The sequence below is a fragment of the Canis aureus genome, chromosome 36 (genome assembly GCF_053574225.1).
Source record: "Canis aureus isolate CA01 chromosome 36, VMU_Caureus_v.1.0, whole genome shotgun sequence".
In the NCBI taxonomy this organism is placed as follows: domain Eukaryota; kingdom Metazoa; phylum Chordata; class Mammalia; order Carnivora; family Canidae; genus Canis; species Canis aureus.
The window spans coordinates 22,570,407-22,597,950 of NC_135646.1; the positions used below are offsets into that span (position 1 = coordinate 22,570,407).

Genomic DNA, 27,544 nt, shown 5'->3' on the forward strand with positions numbered 1-27,544 from the left:
GCAATAGAATCAATTCTTGGAAAGGTTTTTTTTTTTTTTTTTTTTTTTTTTTTTATGACTTGTTTTATTGCTCTTGTTTTGCTGTTGATGTAAAAGACCCAAACCCCAAATTTAGGTTCAATAATGTTCAATTGTCACAGATTATATTGTAATGGCTCTGCATAAAAGACCTTATAAAACAAAGTGTATTCTTGTACAATGCTTAGTCAGCCGCCCTTTTAGTAAGTTACCAGAATCCTTTTTCTTTTCTTTTCCATTAGAATAAAGATTTTGTCTTTATCACATTATCACGTTGAGAGGGGTACAAAGTTAGCAGTTGAGCAAAACTTAGTCATTTTGGTCATAGAGGACTCCCTTCTTCCCCAGACACCTTTTGGTTTTTTTTCAGTCATTCTCTTTTGGTTTAATTGAAATGCCCTTTAAGGATTGTTGAACCACAATGTGGCATTTCCAATAAACATTGTTAATTAGAATGTGTGCCTGGTTGAAGTGAATTTAATGTGCATTGTTTAGACATCCAGCATTTAAATCGATGACTATTTACTGAAAACACTGTTGTTGATCAACAGTGTTTTTGCCTTTGGAGAGAATTACATTTAAGTGCATTAACTGACGTAGCTCTGTAGGCATTGATGGTTGGGTGTTGTCGGCATTTATGAAGGTGAAGATGCTGACTCCTTTCAATCTCATGTTTTATGTACTTGTCAAGCTTAGCAATTAAATATCTCTTCTTCCTCTGGGCCTGGTGATATTGTTATTTTATGAAATATTTTGTTTCTTAAAAAAGCAGTACTCCTCCATTATGGTGATTTTGGAGATTTAGAATAAAAGTTATGGCCAATATTAATGAAATAATTTTAAGGACAGTTTTACCTTTCTGAAAGGTAAAACTTTTTTAAAAGTTTCTTTTTTAAAGATCTTATTTATTTATTCATGAGAGATACAGAGAGGCAGAGATATAGGCAGAGGGAGAAGCAGGCTCCTCCCAGCACTCGATCTCAGACTGGGATCACGCCTGGAGCCAAAGGCAGACGCTCAACCACTGAGCTACCCAGGCGTCCCTCTGAATCACTTTTTATTTAAAAATACTATTTCTCTTATAGCTCTTTGTTTTATAGACTTAAGCAGACTATTTGATTTTAAATCCTGGCTCCGATACATACAGCTCTATTAAGTTGAGCAAGTTTTGTAAACTCTGTGCTTTAGTTTCATGACTATAAATGGGGATACAATATACCTATTTCATAGGCTTGTTATAAAGAGTACATACATTAAGACAAGTAATTAATTAATGCAAGTAAGGCATTAGAACATTGCCTGATGTGGTAACCACTTGTTTGCTTTGCTATTATCACAGAAGACCAAAAACAACTACAGGTGTTATAGTTGTATTATTCTATTAGGCAAAAGGTAATTAATCTTTGCCTCTGACACTGGTTTTATAAGAAGGATTGTCCAATATCCGTTCTTTTCCTTACTAATCTTGGACATTTGAAAAACTACATCCCTCTGCCTTCCATGGTAGGGATGAAAAAATAAAATGTTATTGGAGGTTGTTGGGTTGTATATCTGGAAAACCTCTTCTGTCCTAGCTATCTACCTCTCTTCTGTTTCTTTGACTAGAGCTCCAGCAGTCCTCTTGGATCCTTAAGCAACCTCAAAGATGGTAGAGCAGAAAGACTGAAGGATCCTGGATTCATGATGACTGTGTAGCCACCTTAAGTTTGGGCTTTCAACTCTGGACTTCTTTTATATATAAGCCTGGATTTCTGTTACTAACATAAGAATGTACTTTCTAACTGATATATTGATAGGCAGTGCATTTGGTTTTTGTAAACTTGCCATGACTTTTTTTTTTTTTTTTTTTTACTTTCGGTCTGATGATAGATAGCATTGCCTATAGGGCTCCATATAGAAAACTTTCTGTTTTTTGAAACTTTCATCTATTAGGATTGTGTTCTTTCCACTTTGTCTTAAATTCTAACAGAAATTCATAGTGGGAAGAATTACTCCTGTCTTCTTAGCAGTTAGTGATACATTTCTTACCTCAGCCTCTAAGTATTAAATTAACAATATTTTAGGGACACCTGAGTGGCTCAATTGGTTAAACATCTGTCTTCAGCTCAGTTGGTTATCTCAGGACCCTGGAATCAGGCTCCCTGCCTGTGTTGGAGTCTCTGCTCAGCCTCAGAGTCTGCTTCTCCCTCTGCTCCTCCCTACTGCTGTGCTCTCTTTTGTTCTGCTCCCTCTCAAAAAAATAGACTAAAAACTTGAATAGACGTTTCTCCAAAGAAGGCACACACATGGCCAACAGGTATGTGAAAAACTGTTTAACATCACCAACCATCTGAGAAATTAATATCAGAGCCACAATGAGACATCACCTCAGCATGAAGGCTGTTCTCAAAAAAGCAAAGGACATCAAGTATTGGCAGTATGTGGAAAGATTGGGACCACTTCAGACTATTGGTGGAAATGCAGAACAGTGCAGTCCCTATGGAAAACAGTGTGAAGTTTCCTCAAAAATTTAAAAATAGTATTGCCATAAGATCTAGCAATCCCACTTTTGGATACGCCTCTGAAAGAACTGCAGTCAGGATTTTGAAGAGATATTGGCAATCCTCTGTTCATTGCAGCCCTATTCACAATAGTCAAGATGTTGAAATAGCCTAAATACTCATTGACAAGTGAATAGATAAAGAAACTGGTATATACATGCAATGGAATACGTTCGGACTTAAAAAAAATAGAAATTCCACAATATGCCATAACGTGGATGCAACTTGACATTATGCTAAGTGAAATAAAACAATTCAGAAAGACAAATACTGCATGATTCCACTTATGTGAGTATCTAAAATAGTTAAATTAATAGACTCAAAGAATGAAATGGTGGTTGCTAGGAGCTAGAGGGAAGGAAAAATAGGGAGTTCTAATCAACAAAGTTAAAGGTTCAGTCAAGCAAGATAAATAAGCCCTAGAAATCTGTTTACAACATTGACTATCTATGATCAATAATAATATAGTGTATACCTAAATAACTGTTACAAAAGTACATCTCCTTTGAAATGTTCTTTCCACAATAAAAACTTTTTAAATGAGATGCTCATTATTGAATTTTAAATTACATGGTGATTCGATAAATATTCTTTGGAAATGTGGAATAGTCACTGAATTTTATAAAATATTAATATAGTTTTAAAATTTTTTAAAAAGATTTTATTTATTCATTTGAGAGAGAGCTCAGAGAGGGGCAGAGGGAGAGGGAGAAGCAGACTCCCTGCTGAACAGGGAGCTCAATGCAGGGCTCAATCCCAGGACCCTGAGATCACGACCTGAGCTGAAGGCAGATTCTTGACTGACTGAGCCACCCAGGCACCCAATTTTTATTTTTAAATAAGATTATTAATAGGATTATTATTTTTTCTATTGACTTGTATGAGTTTCTTATATATTCTAGAGACTCTGTAAGATAACATGGTTTGTAAATATTTTCCTCCATTCCACAGTCTTTTCATTCTGTTGATTATTTTCTTTGCCATACAGAAGCTTTTTAGTTTGGTGTAGTTACACTTGTTTATTTTGTTTTTGTTGCCTGTGCTTTTGGTATCATCCAAGAAATCATTGCCAAGTTTAATGTCATGAAACTATAATTGTATGTTTTTTTCTAGGAGTTTTATAGTTTCAGATCTTATGCTGAAGTTTTTAACCCATTTTGAGTTGAGTTTTGTGGATGGTGTAAGAGATTAGGGTTCAATTTCATTATTTTTCATATGGTATGTATTCAGTTTTCCCACCACCATTTGTTGAAAAGGATATTCTTTACCATTGTGTTACTTGGCACTCTTGTTGGAGATCAGATGATCATATGTGTGTGGATTTATTTCTGGTTTCTTAGTTCTGTTTTATTGGACTGCATGTCTTTAACAATACCATACTGTTTGGATTACTCTAGTTTTGTAATATGTTTTGAAATCAAGAAATGTGGTACTTCTAGCTTTGCTCTTCTTTGTGATGATTGATTTAGTATTTGTGTTCTTTTGTGGTTCCATACAAATTTTAGAATTGTTTCTATATTTCTGTAAAAAATGCCTTTGGGATTTTGATAGGGATTGAATTGGAAATGTATATCACTTAGGGTATAAGGATATTTTAACAATATTATGTTTTATAATCTATGAAAATGAGATGTCTTTTCAGTTATCTGTCTCTGCCTTGATGTCTTTCATCAGTGTTTGTATAGTTTTCATGTACACATCTTTTACTTACTTGATTAAGTTTATGTCTAGGTATTTTTCACTTTTGGTGCTCTTATAAATGGGATTGGTTTTCTAATTTCCTTTTCAGAAAATTTGTCTTGGTATGTAGACAGGCAACTGATTATTGTGTGTTGATTTTTTTTTTAATCCTGCAATTTTACTGAATTTGTTGATTAGTTCAAATAGTTTTTAATGGAGCCTGTAGGGTTTTTCTATGTATGAGATCATATCATCTGAAAACAGGAAAAATTTTACTTTTCCCTTTATCATTAGTATGCCTGTTATTTCTTATTCTTGACTAATTGGCTCAGGCATCCAGTACTCTTAGAAGTGGTGAGAGTGAGTATCTTTGCCTTGTTCTTGATCTTGGAGGACAAGCTTCTCCTTTTTCACCATTGAGATTGGTGTTAGCCATGGGTTTGTCCTAATGAACTTTATTATGTAGAGGTACATTCCTTCTATACGTAGTTTGTTGAGAATTTTTTTTTTTATCATGAAAGAGTGTTGAATTTTGTCAGATGCTTTTTTGCATTTATTGGGATGATCATGTGATATTTGTCCTTTATATTGTTAATCTAGTATATCACAGTAATTGACTTGTAAGTTGAACTATCCTTGCATCCCTAGGATAAATCCCACTGAGTCATGGTATATGATCCTTTTAGTGCTAGTATTTTGTTGTGGATTTTTGATATGCTCATCGGAGATATTTGCCTGAAAGATTTCTCTTTCTTGGGGTATCTTTGTTTGGCTTTGGTATCAGGGTAATGCTAGTCCAATAAAATGGGTTTTGAAGTGTCCCCTCTTTCTCAATTTTTAGATGAGTCTTTAAGCATTTTATTTATATAAGAATATCAGGTTTTTATTTTATCTCTTTTTCTATCAACATAAACACACACACAGAAATTCCTGTTCATTTTGACTATGTAGAAACCTGCCAAATAGTATTGTTTTCTTTGTCAGAAAGCAACACATTTGCTGTGGTATGTAATCATATCCCAGTGCATGATATATGACTTTTGGGTTCTTCTAATGAACTTTAATTATCTTAATAGTTAAATGGTTGGCCTGCTGATAGCAAATCAACAAATAAATATGATGAGCATTATAGCTACCTGTGGATTTCTGTTAGAAATATTCTTTTCTAGAAGTTCCTTGTTGTATAAACTATTTCCACCATTGCGGCCATCTATAAAATAGGGGTGTCTAAATAATTTAGTATCTAAGAGATTTTTAGCTGATGTATTCTCTTTTGAAAAAAGTGACTTTTCACTTAGCCTGTATTATTCTTGCATCATTAGTATTATCACTATAAAATGTATTTCCTATGTAGTCTATCTTTAAATAAATTACTCTAAATGAGACTTAGAGGTTGCTGACCTTACTTGATGTTCGCAAATGAAGGTCATTTCTCATCTTCTTTCTTATTTTGTTTTGCAATTGTCATGTTTTGGGTGAAAAGAAAAGATTGAAAGGGAAGAAGGAAACAGAGATGAAAAGAATGAATTAGCAATAAGTATGGCTGTTTGGGATATAGGCTTGATTTGCTTAGGAAGCCATTCCAGTATGCCTCAGTGCTACCATTAACATCATACTTACACCTTTAGAAGAATAAATAACCTAGGCTGAAAATGTGCTTTACAAATTTTTTCTTCTAGGATAAACAGACTAGCCCCCTACCCTCCATTAAATGGAGAAAAACTGTTTTCAGTCACTAGGGAATATTTATCAATTCTCTAAAGATGATACTATAGCTTTTTAAAAAGCATGAAAAATTTGAAAGTGCCTATATTATGATATTAATTTGGTTAAAAAAATCCTGTTCCTGTTAGAAATAGTAGTTGGCTGTATATATTTCAGAGTTTATTAAAATCTGTGAAAAATATGGGTGTAGTATCAGAAAAAAAATTTTTCCGGTGTAGCTTACCTGATTTAAACAAGGAAAATAGGATAGTAAAAATAATATACCTATTAGAAAAAAATGACAAGATGAAATGTAAGGAACAAAGTGGATAGATCGTTCTTACCTTGTATAAAGAAAAGTGGCCTATCAGGACTGTATTTGGCTGTGAGTAGAAGCAGCCTATGGCTACTGTGGCTTACATATGTTTTAATTTTTCTCACAAACTGAGATGATGTTTAGAGGTTGACAGTTCACAATTTTTAGTGTCTCAGTGATCTTTTCAGGGATACATATTATATCAATCTCTGTTTTGTTCATCCTTAGCTGTTGCATTTTGTTCACAGTTTTTGCCTAATAAAACCAAGATGGCTGTCAGACCTCATGGTATTGTATCCACATTTCCGAAAGGATAAAAGGAAAAGAGTGGTGTAAGGAAAAAGAGAAATATATCAGCTAAGAATGTCTCTTTTTATTAAGAAAACAAAAACCATCTGGAAGCCTTATTCAGGAGACTTCCCCACATTTTATTGGTTAGAAATGTGTCACATTTTACTTTTAGTTGCAACAGAAGCCTTTATGGTAGAGAAGGCGAGAGTAGAGATGACTGAGGTGATACTGAACCTACTGATACGGGTTAATTTTTGCCACTGGTAGTGAGCAAAAGTGTGCTGGGAAAAAATATTCTGAAACTAAATTCACATTTTCTGAATATGACTCATGTAAATAAATAATCAAAATAACTTTTTCCCAACAATAAATATTTATTGTTTTTCCTTTTAAAATTATGTCTCATGGGTGCCTGAGTGGCTCAGGCAGTCAACTGCCTTCAGCTCAGGTCATGTTCTCAGGGTCCTGGGATCAAGCTCCCTGCTTAACAGAGTCTGCTTCTCCCTCTCCCTCTACTTCCCTCCTCCCCTCGTGCTTGCTCACTCACTCTCTCTCTAACAAATAAATAAAAATTTTAAAAAATTATGTCCCAGATTTAAATAATTCAATATTACAAAATTAAATTAGAAAATTTGATTCAGCGGATAATAATCATTAGTATTTTTAGATACCTAAATGGTGCCAGATACAAGTAATTGTATATTTAGTCTTTTTTTTTTTTAAAGAATTTTATATTTTTTATTTATTTGAGAGAGTGTGAGATAGCACAAGAAAGGGGAGCAGCAGTCAGAGGGAGAGGCAGAGGGGGAAGCAGGCTTCCTGCTGAGCAGGGAGCCTGATGGCTGGCCTTGATTCCAAGATCCCGGGACCCCAGGATCCCGGGATCCTGACCTGAGATGAATGCAGATGCCCAACCAACTGAGCCATCCAGGCACCCCTGTTTGTCTAGTCTTGAATAGAAGAAACAGATTTAGAGAAGTAAAATAATGTGCCCAATTCCTGTAACCTGAAGCAGTGACTTTAGATTTCAACCTAGTTCTTTCTGTCTCAGAGCTTGTGCTTGACCCCCACATCACCTTCATTGATTAATAAACACTATAAATTAATGATATATTTAACAAATGAAAAGTGGTGAAAATTTCCCATTGATGGAAATTATTGTGTTTTATATTTCAGATCATCACCTATGCTTAGACCTACCTCTAAAGTGGACCTTTTAAAATCCTCACCTCCCAGTAAATGGTATGTTTTTAAAATACTTATCCTTCTATATATGTGATATCATTCTCCTGTACTGTCAAAATCACCTATCAGCAAAGATTAGTAAGAAAAAGTGGAATTTGCATTTAATTAGGTTCATCAAAGACTCAATTTAGAGGAATACTGCTTCTGTGAAAAAAATTCAGAGGTTATCTATTATATAGGGATAGAAGTTTTGTATTGTTTTCACCAGCAGGTTTTCCCCTACTGCATTTCCTTCTTTGCAGGTGAGTATAATTCCATTAATATGACAAGGACTTTACCTAAATTGGGAAATCAGTGTTCTTTCAGTTGCTTATTCCAAAAACCCTACAGGTATCTTTGACTGCTTGTTTCACGTCTCATATGTGATCTGCCAGTAAATCTTATTAGCTCTACCTTCCAAATATATGTAAAACGTGACCGTTTCTGACTACTTTGCCCTGCCTCCACCCTGTTCCCAGTTACTGTAAACTCTCGTTCTCATCTGGATTATTGCAGTAGCATCCTACATGGTTTTCCTATTTTCACACTTGACCTTCCCATTCTGTTCTCCAAAGACCAGCTAGAATCATCTCATTACAATGGAAGTTGGATCATGTGACCCCTCTGCTTTTGACCTACAGTGGCCCCATCACACATGGTAAAAACCAATCTTGACAATAGTCTGAAAGGTGTGGCCTAGTTTACCGCGCTGCTACGATCTGACTTTCTCCCCTTTTCCTGTTGCTGTTTTTGCAACAGCCTTTTAACTTCTTAATTTTGCCAGGTGCTGTCCCCTTCAGGGCCTTGGCATCGCTGTTCTGGCTGTGTAGGATGCTCTTTCCTACATATATTGGCATATCTGATTCTCTTCTTTCTTTTGCATCCTTACTCAAGACCACCTTTTTAGTAAGGCTTTCCCTGGCCACCTTACTAAAAATTTCAGCCTTCTTCCCTTGATTTCTAACCCCCTTTCCCTGCCTTACTATACCCCCTTATTATAATGCTATCAAACATTCTATCTCATTAAAAGTTGAGATTTTTCTCTTTCTGTTTTTACATATTCCAGGTGCTTAGAACATTCTATTACATAATGGATGCTCAATAAATACTTATTTTTAAAATGAACAAATAAGTGAATATGTGAATGAATATGCAAGGCAGTGAATGAGTACAATCTTTTTTGAAATATCTAATAAGGATCTCAAGATTCTTAATGCTTTTCTTAGCATGTTAGTTATAATCCCTGTAACGATTAAACTATTTTTTTAACTTGTTGAATCTGGCTACTTTCAACATCAATATTAATTGCCCAAGTAGTGTATAGTAGATTATTTTAGAATCTTGATTTAGACTCTTAGATTTTGACCTTTAAGTCTTCCCATTAGTGAAACTGAAAGGCTGTTAAGACTTTTGGAGACTCTGCCATGGATTACATTTCTGCTTTTTTTCTTTCATGATTTATTTCAGCTTGTTAAAATATTTTGTGTTAATTATTTTGTACTTTCATTTTTATTATGCAAAATTATTCAGAATAAAACATGCATATTCTAAAAAAAAAAAAGGTAACATGCGGACAGTGTTGCAAAACTCCAGGTGGGAGCTGTGACTGTCATGTAAAAATGACATATGTAAAAGTTATAAAATATACAACTGAAGTGTTTGAAGGAGAAAGGTGTCATTTGGGGGAGATTTTTTCTCAAAGTCATAAGAAAAAAAAAAGGGAAGTGATCCCACCTGTTCCTTCTAGAGGTTCTCATTGCATTGCCATGTTTAATGGCAATTTATGTGCTGTATTACAAACAATTTAAATAAAAAAAAAAGACAAGCTCTTGCCTTCTGGAAAATAGACCAGTTAGAAAAATGATGCACAGTTGCAGAATTAAATATGTTCATTGAGTGGTTGGAACCACTTAGGTTCATCAACAGCGGTATAGGAAGACACATAAATGAAGCCACACTTCTTTTATTTACACAATATACATAAAAATCTTCAAAAATGTATTTGTTCTTTTCTGAGATAGAAATTCTATATAGTGAAATGTACACATTTTTATGGTATGATTTGATGACTTTTGACAAATGGATATAGCCAGCCATATAACCTACTTTGCCGTCATTCCAGCCAGTACCTTCACGTCCTTTTCCCAGTTGTTCCTCTCTCATTCAGAGGCAACCACTTTTCTGACTTTTAAACTGTTGATTTAGTTTTGCCTAATATTACCTTTCATATAAATGAATTGTTTACTCTTGTATTCAGCCTCTTTTGCTCGCATATTGTCTGTTAGACTTATTCATGTTGTTGTGCCTACCAATATTTTTTTTTTATTGGTGCATGGTGTTCTGCTGTATGAATGTGCTAAAATTTGTCCGTTTTCATCTTGATGGAATTTGAGTTTCTGGTTTTTGCCACTAATGAATAAAGCTTCTGTGAGCATTCTTGTGCAAATGTTTTTGTGGATGTATGTTCTTGTTTTTCTTTTTCTTTTTTGGTAAATATCTAGGGGTGGAATTGCTAGGACAAAGGATAGAGGTATATTTACCTTTTAAGAATCTGCCAAACCTTTCTCAAAAGTAGGGGTCTATTTTACACTTCAAAATACCCATTTATTTTTATTATTTTAAAATGATATGGACTTCTGCAATTCCTAGCAGAAAGTGGCCATTTGGGGAACTTAGATTAGGTACCCAAATCATTCTGTATATACAAGGTATTTTTAAGTGTTGTTGGAAAATCAGCTGTGTTTACCCTGAGAAAGAAAAGTAGGGTATTTCTGATTTTTCTGGGGGTTAAGTATGGAACAAAATGTTTTTAAAAATCTATATGTTAAAAGAGTACTTAAAACCCACTTAATAAGGAAGAAGATAGAAAGTTCCAAACTATGGCTATTGTGGGGATGATTAATCCTACTCCTAATTTGAGTTCACAGTTCAAACTATCCCTCTAAACTTTTTTTCCCCACATAGCACAACATAACCATCTTTATTACATGTGTTTCTAGACACTTCCCTAATTGCATTTTAGAATGGGTATTACTTTCATTTCTAGAAAAACAAAAACAAAACAAGACTCTTCTCAAGTAGGATGCCAGTGGCATTCTTAAATCCATTTTTATTACATGTGTCTTAAAAAACTTTAAAATATGTAGTGCTGCTCCAATTTGCAGGTCATCCTTGTTCAGAGACCATGCTAATCTTCCTATGGTTCCAGTTTTAGGATATGTGCTGCTGATGGGAGCATCCTACTCACCCCCCAAACTTTTTGAACTCATCAAACCCAATATGTGTTGTGACCATCCACTTTTAGTTTTTCCCATTCATGTTTCATGAATTTTAATATTCCTAACTTTTTCCACTGAATTCATCAAAATTTTGTTTTTTAAGAGTTATTTAATATCCAAAAGAACATAAAAATTTCTGAAACCTCTTTTCATCTTTGAGATGGGGTGTGTGTTTTAAAAGAAGTTTAAAAGGAGTTTCATTCTGAAAGAACTTAAAACCAGTTCTAAACTCATTATCTAGAAGACCTTGCAAAATCAACTATCTTCACCCTGGCCTGTGTCATTGTTGAAGTAGAGCTGTGGAGCTAGCAGTAAGGTTCCTAAAATGCATGTGCTTTCACAAGCCTATTCTCATATGAAATGTTGTTTTTCCTCAGAAACATATTTGTGTTTGAGAAAAAGCAAATACAGGGCAAAATTTTGCGGGAAGGTTGAAAACAGGTACCATGGAAAATATTATTATTGATTTTTATAAATGTATTTGGCAGTGAGTGTGTACTGAGTTGTCCAATGTAAGCATCCAGGACTTTTTTTTTTTTTTTTCCATTGGTAGTATAGTAAAGTCCTCTTTCAGTAAACATTTGCTTTTGGAAAACATAAAAGGTCAGTTTTGGCCAACTGCATCAGTCCTTACTCTGCCATCTGTAAAAAATTTAGGTTTTGCCTTTTTGAATGACCCTTTAAAAATATACAAGACCTAGTTCTATCCTTTACTCTCATAAACCTCCCATTGGACTCTGGTGGGAACGTTTTACAGTTAGGTTCTGAGGAATAGGACATTTCATAATGCCTTCTTGTGAGAACTTCCTTGGGCAGAACTTGGCCAACTCATTCCTCCTGAGAGAGTTCTGTGACCTTACTGATTTTAGAGCTTCAAAATAGACTCTAGGCTATTAAGCAGTAATGCTTCTTGAAGATCTTTCTGTCCATCCATCCATCTGTCCGTCCATCTAATCAACTGTCTACCTCCATGTAACCCTAAAATTCTAGTGTAGCAGACATCCAAAGTATATGACTCTTGATACATTGAGGAGCTATCCTCTTTTGTCTGTCCATTGTCAATCAGTAAGTGTGTCCATTCTTAATGCCCTACTTATCTTTTCCTAGTCCTCTATTATAAAAACATAGTATTTTTTTGAACACTTAATATGTGCCTGGAACTAGTAAAGAGAAAAAGGGAGAAACAGGGTAGCTAAAAATATAATGAGAATCACACAGCAGAGCCAAGATTTAGACCATGCTCCCTCTGAGTCCAAAACCCGTGGATCTTAACTGGTACATACCTTGTGTTATACTGTAGTGTGCCTTTTATTCACCTTTTTTTTTTTTAATAGCAGAAGGAAGGTTATTCATTATCTTGGGAGGGCCTGGTTTATTTACCAGTATCTCTAATGAGTCTGACCAGCTTGAGAGAATTCTTTTCTTCCTCATCTTTGTGTGGCTAGAGCAGATCCTTGGGAGTTCAATAAATGAATCTCCAATTTAAAAATTACCACTTCTTTATGATTATAAAAGTTTACCTTCTTCTTATAGAAGGCCAAATAAATAGACAAATAAGCAAGCAAAAACATAAGTTATTCCCCAAACCCTTTATCCAGAAATAACTGAACAAATGCTTGATAAATGGGGGAATTCCAAACCTTTTTTAAAAAGCCTATAATCTTGTTCTGCCTCCTTTTATTTAATAGGAAGACTTGATTGCTTGATATTAATTAAGCATGATTAATGCATGATAAATCTTTAGCTCTCATAAAACCAGGAGATGAAAAAGAGGGAAAACAGCAAATGTTTCAATAATGAAACTTACTATCGGTGTAAACTTGCCGAAGTAGCATTTTATTTGAGAATATACATCTTTGAGTCATTTTGTTTGGAACTATTAAACTGATTCTAAGATACTTATTTAAAAATAATCCCTTATGATCAGAAATACATTTCAGTATTAATAAAAAAATCTTTTTATCTGTATGCTTGTTAAATAGGACTTTATTTAAGAGGACTATAGTAAAAAACAGTTTATTGGTGAAAGTCTAGCCCCTAGTGGACAGGAGTCTCTGGTACACACCCACACACTCAGCTAGTTAGTACTTCTTGAAGAGATACCTGCTAAATCTCAAAGGGCTTCAGAATGGACTAGTGTTCAAGACTCTTGATACTAATATTTTATTCTCTTTTACTTTCATTTTCATAAACTATGCCATAGTTGTATGTCTGGCTTATAAAGACTTTATAGTATTTGAATGAATGCTAAGACTTTTCTATTCCACTATTAAATTATTTTCCCAAGCAGTGATTTTTCTAGCTTTTAGAGAGTGAAAAAGTAAAATTTTCACCAACCCCCCACTTGCCTCCCTTTCTCTTTTCTTTTCCTTTCACTATAAGCATTCAACATTTACATTAACACTTCTCTTTCAGGATAGATTTAGGTGGCACTTAAAATTAACCCCAACACACACACACACCCCATGTACACATTTCACAAAACTGACTGCTTCTTTTAAAACTAAAAGAACTTCTCTTTAGTTACTTCTTTTCTCTTTTGTGAGATGTTAAAAATGATAATTATAGTGCAAAAATTAAACACTCAAATGAGATATGACCATACTTGCGAATAGAATAGTGCCTGATACCTAATATCCAATCAGAATGATGATTTTCTTAAGCTTGCAATAGCCCTTTCATTCTAAGCATTTGTTAAATCACATTTTATGATTCAGAGAAACTATAATTAAACTTACCACTTTGATGACGCTCATTTAGTTTTAGAAACTTAACCCCCAAAGACTGAATTTACATTTTAGGTATATCCCCATTCTGCTATATATGATCTGGGGTTTATGGAATAAAGCAGTTAGGAGCACAAGACTCCAAGACTCAAAACTTTTGTAAGTGATATATGAGGAAAAAAAAGTAAAAACTTAGTAAAAATGGTAGCACTGTTTTATATACATTGAATGGTTAGAAAATATGTAAATACTATAATAACTATGGTGCTTTACCTTGAAACAAACTTGAAGTTTGTGGGTGTTAAAAGGGTAACATCTTGTGAGTTATTGTGAAATGGTGCAAGGAAGATTATCTGAAATTAGGTGGGAGGTTCTAATACCAGATGTGGATGGGTGTGGCTCATAATCCAGGCCAGTGAACTAAGGTAGCTGGCAGATGTTTGAGGAGGGTGTGTGTTTTGTGTATTCCTGTGCAATTGGATCAGTTGGGTGCAGTTTTCTTCATTATCTAGTGTTGCTCACGTGAAATGGTGCATAAGGAAACATTAAATATGCATTGTCCTCAAGTTGTCCCTACTGTATCAAATGCAGCAGAACAAATTCCTGTTTTCCAAACAACAGCAGAACTGATTGTACTCTTTGTGAAGACCTGAAATAGAAGAAAAATGACTCATTTGGAATGAGAGCTATTTAATGTTTAAGACATGGTATAAAACATTGCACATAAGCTGTCCTGGACTTTGTTAGCTTCTCTTTGTGGTATGTCTTTTGGCTGCTACCATCATCAGCACAATAAAATTCATTTATTTCATGTTGCTTTAAGTTGTGCTGTGGGTTTGATATATATATAATATATATATCTATATTATATATATATCATATATAATGTAAGTGAAGCAGGTATGGTTCTTAGTTTCTCTTGAGTGGATGCTTTCTGAAATTTTCAGCAGAAAGCTAGGGAAAGAGAGATTGCAGACATTCTTTGAATTTTAGCTATATGTGTATGCAAATAGAGCACACAACTCAAATAATAAAGGGAGGGTGAATTTGTCTCTTTGGTCAATTAAGGTTAGCTTCACCAGTGGTACCATTTCAGAAGACTAAAATAGAAGTTTTTCCAGAATCTGCCCATCCCCACTGTCACCATTGCCTCTCATCTGACTGCAGTAACCTCTTAGCAGCCCTGCCCTTGTCTTTCTCCTCTATTGTTCATTCTCTGCCTGGCTGCCAGGGTGACTGTTGAGAATTATGAATCAGGTCACATCTTTCCTCTGATCTTCCAAAGGCTTCTCATCTTACTTAGGATGAAATCTAAACTCCAACAGGATCTGTAAGGCTCTACATAATACTCTTCTTGACTGTTTCTCTGACACTATCTCCCATTCTTTGATTTGATCCACTCCAGCCATACCAGCCTTCTTTCTGCTCCTCAACATCATCTCTTCCCTTTGCTGGAACGTGCTCACCTAGACTTTGCAGAACAATCTTCTTACTCAGATCTCAGCTTTCATCTTCTAGAATCTCACTCCCCCCACCATGACCCTGTTCCTACACTCACCTATTAAATCATCCCACTTTATAATATATTTTATTCATTTTATTTTTTTATGTGTTCATAATTTCTTTTCCTTTAGAAAGAGCTTTTCTCTTCTTCAGCACCATATCTCTGGTACATCTTCTAGTGCATGAATGATTAGGTGCTCAATATCATATTTGTGAAATGAATTAAGGTTGAAAAAAAGTAGCTGGGGAATATCTTTTTTTCCCTAGAAAATAGGCAGAACTTTGTGTTTTATAATGTAAATACTTTCAGACTTTTAAAACTGGTACTGAGCCTTTGTGGTTGTTTTAACCCAGTTAATAAAAATTAATGGTGATAAGCACTTAGCAATGGCTTACTATATCCAAGGCACGTTAGTAAATTCTTCTGATATATGAACTCATTTAATTCTTATAACAATTATGTAAGGTAGGTACCATTATTCCAAATTTAAAAGATGAGATAATTGAGTTCCCTGAATAGTGTAGTTAGTAAGTAGCAGCTGGTATTTGAACTTAGGCAGCTTCATTAGAAAGTCATTTGGCGGGCAGCCCAGGGGGCTCAGCGGTTTAGTGCCTCCTTCAGCCCAGGGCCTGATCCTGGAGACCCGGGATCGAGTCCCGCATCGGGCTCCCTGCATGGAGCCTGCTTCTCCCTCTGCCTCTCTCTCTCTCTCTCTCTCTCAAAAGAAAAAAAAAAAAGTCATTTGGCTTAACCACCATCCTGTCTCCGTAGAAAGGGCATCTACTCATGCAATTGGCTTTCTTACCATGTAAGCTACTGCTTAATACCTAGTACAACACAGAACCTCTGGGGTTTTTGTTGTTGTTTATTTAAATTTTTTTACTTAAAATTATAAGAAGGATAAAATTAGTTAACTACAAGAATATGACACACAAACCCAAAATCAGTGTAAAGATCCAAAATGAAAAAAAAAATGCATTTGCTGGACTGTTGAAAGAACCTTAAATATGAAGCAATATATTGATCAGCATATGGATTTTTTTTCGTAAATAGCCACTCAAGCTTACTTTGGATGAAGCATCAACTATTTTTTCTTACTGGCTTATAGCTCTTGAAAAAGACATCAGGACAATGGCTTGAAATTTATTTTAGAGCCCATGATGCCAGCCTTAGCATAGCCTAAGGGTGCAGAAACAAAAGAGCCTGTTATTTTCAGAAAGTACAGTGGAGGGGAAACACATCCACAAATAATGAAGGATTGCCAAAACCTGGGAGAGAGGTGGTGACATCAAGATGTAGCTTGCATCTATTGGCATTGCTTGCTGGAATCTACTGAGTCTAGGTCAAAGCATGGTATAAGGAATCAGGAGAGAGAATTCTTGTCTTTCTCTGGCAACTTACTATAAGCCAATTGTATGTCTGAATCTTAATTACTGTGTATGTAAATGTTGATACTGTGTTACACTTAACAGCTTTCCTGTGTGGAAGCAGAACACTGGACTACATGTCCTCTTAGGGAATATTTTAACTTTCATGTACATGATGATAATATTTGGTGGCTCAGAAGGACAAGAATGGAACAATGGCTATGAGATTAATAAAGACAGAATTGCTAAAGGATGTACACTAATGTGCTAAGGTGAGAAAGCTTGGAGATGGCGAGTTAGTCCTTACTGTCAAATGCAATTTATGTATAAAAACAATAGAAGAAAGCCACTAACAACTTCTGGGGCTGTAGAATTATGGGACCATCCACCAGATATTTTGTATCACTCTTTTAATGTTAAAATTTGAGGTTGCAAAAAAGCCAATAAAATGTGTCTTAGGACATCTTCATTTCCTGCTTTTCTCTCAGTGTTAAACTTAGGGAATTTTCAGCATAAGGAAATTCAGATATTGAAAATTTTGCCATTACTCTATGCAGATTTATAGCATAAAATGAATGAAATACATACTCCATTGAATGGGGATATGGAGCTAAATTGCTCTATATGGAATGGAAGAAAATATTTAAATTTTTCCCTGATGGGTTGGAGAGGTAGGATTTTGTGAGTCCTAAAATGTGGAGGAGAGAGAGAGAGAGAAGAGGTAGCAGCTCGGCAGAAGATCAATGTTTGAGGGGTGGTGGTGGAAAGGTAGTCGCTAGAATTAAACTTTGGCATGTGGTTAAGCAAATTCTAAGAATAGTAATTCTCAAGTGCAGTTTAAAATTATTCCCTGATCCACCCTTTTTGTGATCCTTTTCTATTTTACCTAAAGTTTTAATAAAATTTACACATCCTATTTTGTAATCCTAATTTACATCCTATTTTGAGGAGTAAGAGAAGACAAGATGAGATAGCAGCTGCAGGAAATGAGAGGGTAAGGTGAGTGAGAGGTGATGAGGAGACTCCATCTAACCATGAGAATATGTGAAATATTCTGGGAGAGTTTTGGACTTCCTCCAGGACATAAAATGAGGACTAATCCTTTTAATTTAATTATGAAAGCAGTGAGTTCCCCAAAGACTAAAAGACTTTAGAATAAAGCAATAGACACTTTGGATCATCTATGTAAATACTTGTATTACAGAAATTTTGGAAGACATCAAGGAAAAGCATTATATAGCCACTAAAGAAGTGAGTATAAGGAGTATATAAAAGGATATGTTTTCTCTGCATCCATTCATCCTACTTCTGGCAATAGTCATTTGGGGACCCACTCCTTCCCTTATTTTATCCATATGGTTTGGTAGAGCATCTCCAATTTCTCTAAGTGGAATGTGAGATTTGGACCTGAGCCAATCAATAATTTACCCTGGCCACAGCAATTGATTAGAAATATAGGCATTGACCCAAACTGGCACAAATGAGATGCAAGAAATTTTCTGTAAATTCTAGGAAACCTATATTTGGACTTTCCTCCTAGGCCTAAATCCTCTTACATTGGCTTTATATTCCGGATCCACTTAGTAGCAAAATAGTAGCAGCAGCTAAGACCCTACTGCTATGTGGATTCTAAGGAAGCCTTTTGAGCAATAGCTGCAACCAAGAAGAGTGATAGCAATGCAACAAGTGTTGGTAACATAGGGAAAGGAGAACTTGAGTGAGAAAAGGGAGTATAGCATGGAGAAACTCAGAGAATTTATATACCAGGTGCTGTGTTTAGGCTACATGTACTATTTTAATCCTTAAAGCAACTATTATTTCCTTTTGGCAGATAAGGTACTTAAGTATTGGGTTGAGTAATTGAGGAAGAAGCAAGACATTAATGCTCTGATATTGCATCCCATTCCAAGCTCTGATGTTAACTGCTCTGAAATTGTAGAGATAAAAAAAAGGAGGAATTTGGGGGGTTCTGGGCTACAGATTTTTCCCTTATGGGCTCAGAGAAAGATAATTATATTCCTTGATTCTGTGGGACTCTCTATAATGCCCCCATCCCTCCACATCTCTTTCCCTGCTGGGATCTAATAGGAAATATGATTTTCATTTTATTTAGTATTTTAATTGTTGATATGGAAGCCTTGTATTTCCTTTTACAATCTAATAAATGAGGCTTTCTCAGTGGTGAAAGAGTTTCTAAGACATAAAGCTTAGCTACTTTTCTTAACCTATTTTCATTGGCTCTTGATCTATTTGAATGTGACTTACTGTCTAACAGAGGAGTATATAAAATATCTTTGAGTTACTGAAAATTCTGAATTATCAGTGTATGAGTTAATGAGGTTTATCTATGGTAGAAGAGCTATTTTAAATCTGGAGAAATGGTGAGAACATTAATATTGTGGGGATGTGCATTGTGCACCGGAAAATGTAAGCATTATTTTTCTAAATGGACAAAGTGAACTTCTATGAATACAGTGAAGACAGTGGAGATAGTGGAGGTTGGTGCCCCCTGGTTAACGCTGTGTAAGCTGCATACTTTTGTTTCTGTGTTTAAAAATATAGCCACGAAAAGGTAGTTTCTAGAAATGTAGATTCCAATGCTTATGTAACTACTGATTTCTAGTTATAGGAAAGAAAAAAAGAAGCCATTTTCAACATATGGAACTAATGTTAGGAAAGCCTTTTATTGTCTAAAAGGGCAATTATGTACTTGAGAGCTCACCCTTTTCCTCTTCCTCTAATACAATCAACAACAAATATTTAAAGCAGGATTTATATAAGACATTTCTTCCATAGCTCCTTTTTCTGGATGTTATTTGGATTTCTTTAATCCAGAAACCATCCTAGTGCTCACTATTAATTCTGAATCAGAATTAGCTGAACTGAATGGCATATTAATGATTAGGATTAAAAGTAACTGTTTCGATCTAGTTTTTCCTAGAAGAAAGTGGGTACTTTCCCAAGAACAGGCTTTACTGAGGGGGCAAGAGAAAGCCAGAGTCCATGTATTTCTCTTGGGAAAACTAAATTAAAAGAAGTAGCTCCAAAATACATTGCTGTGCTTTAATTTTAAATCCACAAGGACATTTTAAAGAAGAATCACTTGAGTTCCAAGTGAGAGTGTTGAGTCACAATATTGTAATTTTAAATTGGGACTGGTTTGGGACACATGGAAGAATCTTTATTATTTTCAGAGGGCTTGGGCCTGCTATTTTCATTAGCTGGAATCCAATATAAGAGACAGCCAGGGCAATTCTCTTTGAAAGAAATCCAGAAACTAGCTGAGCAATTCCTACACATTGGTCAAACAAGAAAATTCCCACATCAAAATGGGTTGGAAAGTCTGAGACACACTCTTTCTATTCCCTACTGACAGCATAGCGCCATATAACTAAGAGGGAACTCCTAACTTCCAGCTTTTCTTTGAGGAGTGAAAGGTTTGGACCCTTCATCTAGTGCCTCACTTTTAAAACTTCCACTTGCAGGGTGGACTCTCCAAACACCTAGCTCTGAAAGCCAACAGGGTTTGTGTCCCTGAGACTCACAATACTATAGCAAATAATAAAACCATTTTTAATGAGCTTTAGAGAGCTCACGATGGCTGTTTCCCTAGGGCTCAGTGCAGAGAGAACAGACAAAAAATGCTCACCTTCCAGTCTTTCCTTGAAAAGTATATATTTACATTAAAAGCTGCTGCCTGAGGGTCAGACTTCCAATTTAGCACACAGTGGATGATTGCCATTGTCCCTGGAGGCCTAGGATGCCTCTAATGCCTTCTCCCTCTAATCCACTTCAAATCACCTGCTAAAAGCTTGCACACATGTTTGTACCCCAGCTTTAGTGGCTGCTGCCTGAGGGACAGGTCCCCAGATCACCTGGCTCTGATATCCCATGGGGCTTATGTTCACAAGTCCCATAGGACTGTAGCAAACAAAGAAATAGTTCTTAACCAGCCATCCTCCCAGGGCTCAGCACAGAGTGAGCTGGCAACAAACAAACAAACAAAAATACCCATTTACTAGTCTTCCACTGAAAAATGCCTATTTGCATACTTTAAAACTTGCTACCTGCGGGTCAGGTTTCTAATTTAGCATGTATCTAGAGGCTGACTGAGATTTTTTTCTGGAGACCAAGGAAGCCTGTAGATACTTTCCCTGCTGCCTTCTTTCCTTCTCCAAGACACCTGGAAGATGTTTGTACTCATACCTGGTACATCAGCATTTGTGGCTGCTAACCAAGGCATAGGCCCCTGGACTGCATGGCACTGATAGCCAACAGGGTTTGTATTCACGAATCCCACAAGACTGTAGCAGATCTTGATGGCATTAGGTGTACCTCCTCCCCCACCAGAACTGTACCTAGGCCAAGTGCAGAGCAACAGACAAAAATGGCCACCTCTCAGTTTCCTGCTGGAAGGGGCCCAAATGCATACTTTTCCAGCTGCTATGTGAGAGTTCAGCTTCCATTTAACTGCATCTAGGTGCCAACTGTTATCTCTCATTATGGAACATTGATGGGTCTTTGCGTACCCTCAGCTATTAGGGAGGACCAAGAATAAGAGGCAGGCAGTTAGATACCTAGAGAAGTTTGAAAGACGACTAGGAGCTTGGGGTGGGCTGATTAATACATTTTGTCTCCTACACTTGACCTCTCAAGACTGGAGAGATGGCTATTTTATCCAATGTACAGAAAACTACAGAGTCATGGAAAATGAAAAAACAGGAATATTTTCCAAATGAAAGAACATGATAAAAACAACTTCACATCTTAGTGAAATGGAGATAAGTGATTTATCTGATGGGGGTTGAAAATAATGGAAATAAAGGTGCTCGCCAAGATCAGGAGAGCAATGTATGAACAGAGTGAGGCTTTAAACAAAACAATAGAAATTATATAAAAGCACCAAACATAAATCATGGAGCTGAAGAATACAATAACTGAACTGAAAAATTCAATTTGTAGCTTCAGTGGTATATTAGCTGCAGTAGAAGAAAGGATCAAGAAACTTGAAGACAGGGCACTAGAATTCAATCAGAGGAGCAAAAAGGAAAAAGCAAAGATAGCTTAAGTGATTCATGGGATACCAGCAAGCCAACCAGTGTACACATTATAGGCATCCTAGAAGGAGGAGTGAGTGAGAGAAAGGAACAGAAAGCTTATTTGAAAAAAAAAAAAAAAGTGTCTGAAAATTTCTTGAATTTGAGGAAAGAACAGATGTCCAGATGCAAGAAGCCCAGAGAGCAAAAACAAGAGGAATCCTAAGAGATTCACAGGAGATACATTATAGTTAAATTGTCAAACATTATAGACAAGAAATGAATAGTAAAAGAAACAGGAGAAAAACAAGGTGTTTCTTACAAGGCAACCCCCAATAAGATAGTGGGCAGTTTTGTTTTTGTTTTTGTTTTTGTTTTTTTAGCAGAAACTTTGCAGGCCAGAATTAACTAGCATGGTATATTCAAATGACAAAAGGAAAAACTTGCCAACCAATCTGAAGTCATCCTTCAGAATTGAAGGAGAGAGAAATAGTTTTCCAGACAAGCAAAATCTGAAGGAGTTGTCACCACTAGACTGGTTTTACAAGAAATATTAAAAAGAATTCTTCAAGTGAAAACAATAAAATACTAATAACAGGAAAACATCAAAGTATAAAACTCACTGGAAAATTAAATATATATTTAGAATACTCTAATGTTGCAATGATGATGGTAAATTAATTGTAACTCCATTAGAATACTCTAATGTTATAATGGTGGTGGGTAACATATATAACTTATATAAAATAACTATAAACACAATAATTTGTGAGGGTATGTATACACAGTGTAAAAGGAAGTAAATTGTGCCATCAAACACATAAATAGAGGAGGGGAGTATATAAATATAGAGCTTTTGTGTATGTTGGAAGTTATCAGCTTGAAATAGACTATTATAATATCTTTATGTAAGACCCACGACAACCACAAAGCAAAATCTTATAGTAAATATACAAAAGATAAAGAAATCTAAGCATACCATTACAGAAGATCATGAAATCACAATGGAAGAGAATAAGAGAGGAAGAAAGGAACAAAGGAATTACAGAACCACAGAAAACAATTAATAAAATGGCAAGAAGTCCACACATATCAATAATTTATTTAAATGTAAATGGACTGTTCACCTATCAAAAGACAGAGTGGCCAAATAAATTAAAAAAAAAACAAAAAACAAAAACGTCAAGCCCAAGTATATGCTGCCTGTAAGAGATTCATTTCAGTTTTAAGGACATATGGAGACTGAAAGTGAAGGAATGGAAAAGGAGTTTCCATGCAAATGGAAGCCAAAAGAAAGCAGAAGTAGTTATACTACATACAGACAAAACAGACTTTAAGACAAAGACTGTAACAAGAGACAAAGAAGGTAAGTGTATAATAATAAAGGAGTCAAGGGCATATAAGATTTGTAAATATTAATGCATTCAACATAGGAGCCTCTAAATCTATAAAGCAAAATTAACAGAACTCAAGGGAGAAATATACAGAAATACAATATTAGAGGACTTCAGGATCCTACTTTCAACAACGGATAGATCATCTAGGTAGAATATTAGTAAAGAAACATTGGACATTAATTACATGTTAGACTTGATTGACTTAACAGACATTTACAGAACTTTTTATCCCATAGCAGCTGAGCACACATTCTTCTCAAGCACACATGGAATATTCTCCAGGATAGATCATATGTTGGAACACAAAACAGTCTTAATAAATTTAAGAAAATTGATATAATATCAAGCATCCTTTCCAAACACAATGGTATGAAACTAGAAATTAATTACAAGAAAAAAAACCCTGGAAAATTCACAAATATGTGGAGATTGAAAATCATATTAGTGAATAATCACTGAGTCAAAGTAGAAATTAAAAATATCTTGAGACAAATGAAAGTGGTAGTACAATATACCAAAGCTTTTGTGATGCAGCAAAACAATTCTAAGAGGGAAGTTCATAATGATAAATGCCTACCTCTAGAAGCAAGAAAAATTCCAAATAACCTAATTTTATATTTCAAGGAACTAGGAAAAATAAAGAAGAAATTAAGCCCAAAGTTAGTAGAAGGAAGGATAACAAAGATCAAAGCAGAAAAAAAGAACAGAATCTTAAAAGACGATAGAAAGTATCAATGAAACTAAGCTGATTTTTTGAAAGGAAGGAAACCGATGTTTACTAGACTTACCAAGAAAAATGGGAAGACTCAAAATCAGAAATGAAAGAGATGTTACAACTGATACTACAGAAATATAGAGGATTTTAAAAAAAGATTTTATTTACTTATTCATGAGAGACATACACACACACAGACAGACACAGAGGCAGAGGTAGAAGCAGGCTCCATGCAGGGAGCCCAAAGTAAGATTCGATCCCTGAACCGTGGGATCTCGCCCTGAGCTGAAGGTGGAGGTTCAACTGCTGAGCCACCCAGACGTCACAAATACAGAGTATCTTAAGAGACTACTATGGACAATTACATGCCAACAAATTGGACATTCTGGAAGAAATGGATAAATTTCTAGAAACATACAACCTACCAAGACTGAGTCATAAAAAGAAAGTCAGAACAGACTATTAGTAAAGAGACTGATTCAGGAATCAGAAATCTCCCAACAAAAGTTCAGGACACCTGGTTTCATGCGTGAGTTCTACCAAACATGTAGAGAGGAACTAATACCAATACTTCTGAAACTCTTCCAAAGAAATGGAAGAGGAGGGCATGCTTCCAAATTAATTTTACAAGGCCAGCATTATCCTAATACCAAAAGCAGACAAAGACATCATAAGAAATGAAAATCATAGGCCAATATTCCCAATGAACCTAGATGCTAAAATCATCAAAAAAAATCAGCAAACAAATTTTGGACATACATTATAAGGATCGTATACCAGGATCAAGTGGGATTTTTTTCCAGGAATACAAGGATGATTCAGTATCTGCAAATAAATCAATGTGATATACCACATGAATAAATGAAGGATAAAAATCATATAATCATCTCAATGGGTGCAGAAAAAGCATTTGACAAGATTCAAGATCCTTTCATGATAAAAACTCAACAAACAGGGTATAAAGGCAACATACCCCAATATAATAAAGGCTAATCTCATACTCGGTGGTGAAATGCTGAAAGCTTTCCCTGTAAGATCAAGAACAGGACAAGGATGCTCACTCTTGCAGCTTTTATTTGAGAGAGTATTGAAAGTCCTAGCCAGAGCAATTAGGTAAGAAAAGGAAACAAAAGCTCCAAATCAGAAGTAAAGAAGTAAAATTGTCTTTATGTATGAATGCCATGATATTTCTTAAATAAAAATCCTTGATTGTACCAAAATACGTTAGAAATACTAAACCCAGTAAAGTTGCAGAAACAAAATACAAAAAAATGCAATTACATCTCTGTGACAATGAATTATCAGAAAGACAAATTAAGAAAATCCAGTTTGCAACAGCATTTGGAAAATTATATACTTAGGAATAAATTTAGCCAAGGAGGTGAAAGAAGTGTTTACTAAAAAAACTGTAGCACTGGTGAAAGAAATTAAAGACGATACAAATACTTGAAAGATATTCCATGGTAATAGATTGCAATAATTGATATTGTTAAAGTGTCCATATGTCATAAGCAACCTACAGATTCAGTGCAATCCCTGTCAAAGTTCCAATGACATTTTTCACAGAGACAGAAAGAATAATCCTAAAATTTCATGTAATACAAAAGAATCCACATAGCCAAATAAATCTTGAGGAAGAACAAATCTAGAGGCATCACACTTTCTGATTTCAAGCTATACTATAAAGTTGTAAACAATCAAAACAGTATGGTATTGGCCTTAATACAAATATAGACCATTGGAGCAGAATAGAGAGGCTAGAAATAAGCATGCATACGTATATGTTCAATCAGTTTGCAAAACAGAGTCAAGAATATGCAATAGGAAAAGACAATCTGTTCAATAAATGGTGTTGGGGAAACTGGACAGCCAAATGCAAAAGAATGAAACCTGCATTATCTTATACCACACACAAAGATCAGCTCAATATGGATTTAAGACTTGAATGCAAGACCTAAAACTATAAAACTCCCAGAAGAAAACATAGGGGGTAAGCTCCATGACATCAGTCTTGGAAATCTGTTTTTGGATCTGACACCAAAAGCCAAAAGCCAAAAAAAAAAAAAAAAAGCTTTTGCAAGATGGAGGAAATAATCAACAAAATGAAGAGGCAACCTGTTGAATGGGAGGAAATATTTGCAAATCATATATCAGATAAGGGGTTAATATCCAAAATAAATAAAGAACTCATACAATTTAGTAGCAAAAAAAAAAAAAAAATCCAACAATCTGATTAACAAATGGGCAGAGGATCTGAATAGATATTTTTTCTAAAGAAGACAGACAGACAAACAACAGATACATGTAAAGATGCCCAGCATCTATAATGATAAGGAGAATGCAAGTTATAACCACAATGAGATATCATTTCATACTTGTTAGAATGGCTGCTATCAAAAAGATAGGAAGTAACAAGTGTTGGTGAAGGTGTGTGGAAAAGAGAACCCACTGTTGGTGGGAGTATAAATTGGTGCAGTCATTATGGAAAACAGTATGGAGTTTCCTTAAGTTAAAAATAGAATTAGTTGTATGTCAGCTATACCTCCGTATTAGTAATAAAAAATACAACTAGCGTACGACTGAGCAATCTCATTTCTGGATGTGTCCAAAGGAAATGAAAACAGAATCTTGAGTGACATCTGCACTTTGCATTCCCATCTAAGTGTCAGTTGATGAATGAATAAGGAAGATTTATATATGCAAACATACACACATGCATACATATAGTGTGTTTGTGTATCATATTTTTCATTTTTTTAAATCTTTTTTTAAAGATTTTATTTATTTATTCATGATAATCACAGAGAGAGAGAGAGAGAGGCAGAGACACAGGCAGAGGGAGAAGCAGGCTCCATGCAGGGAGCCCGATGTGGGATTCGATCCCAGGTCTCCAGGATCGCGCCCTGGGCCAAAGGCAGGTGCCAAACCGCTGAGCCACCCAGGGATCACTTTAAATCTTTTTTTTTTTTTTTGTATCATATTTTTCAGTCATGAGAAAGGACATCTTACTGTTTGCAACAACATGGATGAGTCTGGAGGCACCATGCCAGTTGAAATAAGTCAGAAAGGGAAAGATAAATACTGTATGATATCACTTATATGTGGAATCTAAAAATGCTAATAGCAGAGACTAGAATGGTGGTTACCAGGGTTTGGGTGATGATTGGGGTAAGGGGGAAATATTCAAAGAGTGTAAACTTAGAACTATAAGATGAGTAAGTTCTGAGTATCTAATGTACAGTATAATAAGTTCTGAGGATCCTATAACTGAGGACCTTACAGTACTGAATTATATACTTGAAAATTGATGAGAGTAGATCTTAAATATTCTCACCACAAACAAAAGAAATGGGAATTATGTGATGTGAAGCAGGTATTAGCTAACATTATGGTGGTAATCATTTTGTATTATATAAATGTATCAAATCCACCCTTTAACTTACACAATATGTCAGTTATATCTCAGTGAAGCTGAAAACAAATCAATACAACAAAAATGAGAGACTGCCAGGGTCCTGGGTTTTACTGGGGCAACTGGTACCACCCATTAAAGCTCCTTCCCAATCACAGGATTCACTTAATGTATTTTTTTTTCTTAAAAAATTTATAGAATACCTGAATACATTTTTGTTAACATTAAAAGATGTAAAGAGTTCCCCTTCAATCACCATCTTTTTCCAATCTAACTCCCCCTCCTCAGAGATAACCATTTTTTAACAGTTTGCTCTGTATCCTTTTTAGCCCTTTT

The 27,544-nt window shown here is 35.2% G+C and overlaps 1 long non-coding RNA gene and 1 other non-coding gene across 4 annotated transcripts in view; one reads left to right on the top strand and one right to left on the bottom strand.

The window, feature by feature from the left end:
* Positions 1-27,544, top strand: part of LOC144306213 (uncharacterized) — a 402,455-nt gene that overhangs the window by 127,578 nt on the left and 247,333 nt on the right. For all 3 annotated transcript variants that reach the window (XR_013373229.1, XR_013373228.1, XR_013373230.1), the window contains one exon: positions 7,726-7,791. This is a non-coding gene — a long non-coding RNA (uncharacterized LOC144306213). The remainder of the gene's footprint in view (positions 1-7,725; positions 7,792-27,544) is intronic.
* LOC144306300 (U6 spliceosomal RNA) lies at positions 10,908-11,011 on the bottom strand. Its single transcript, XR_013373370.1, has one exon. It is a non-coding gene; the product is annotated as a U6 spliceosomal RNA (small nuclear RNA).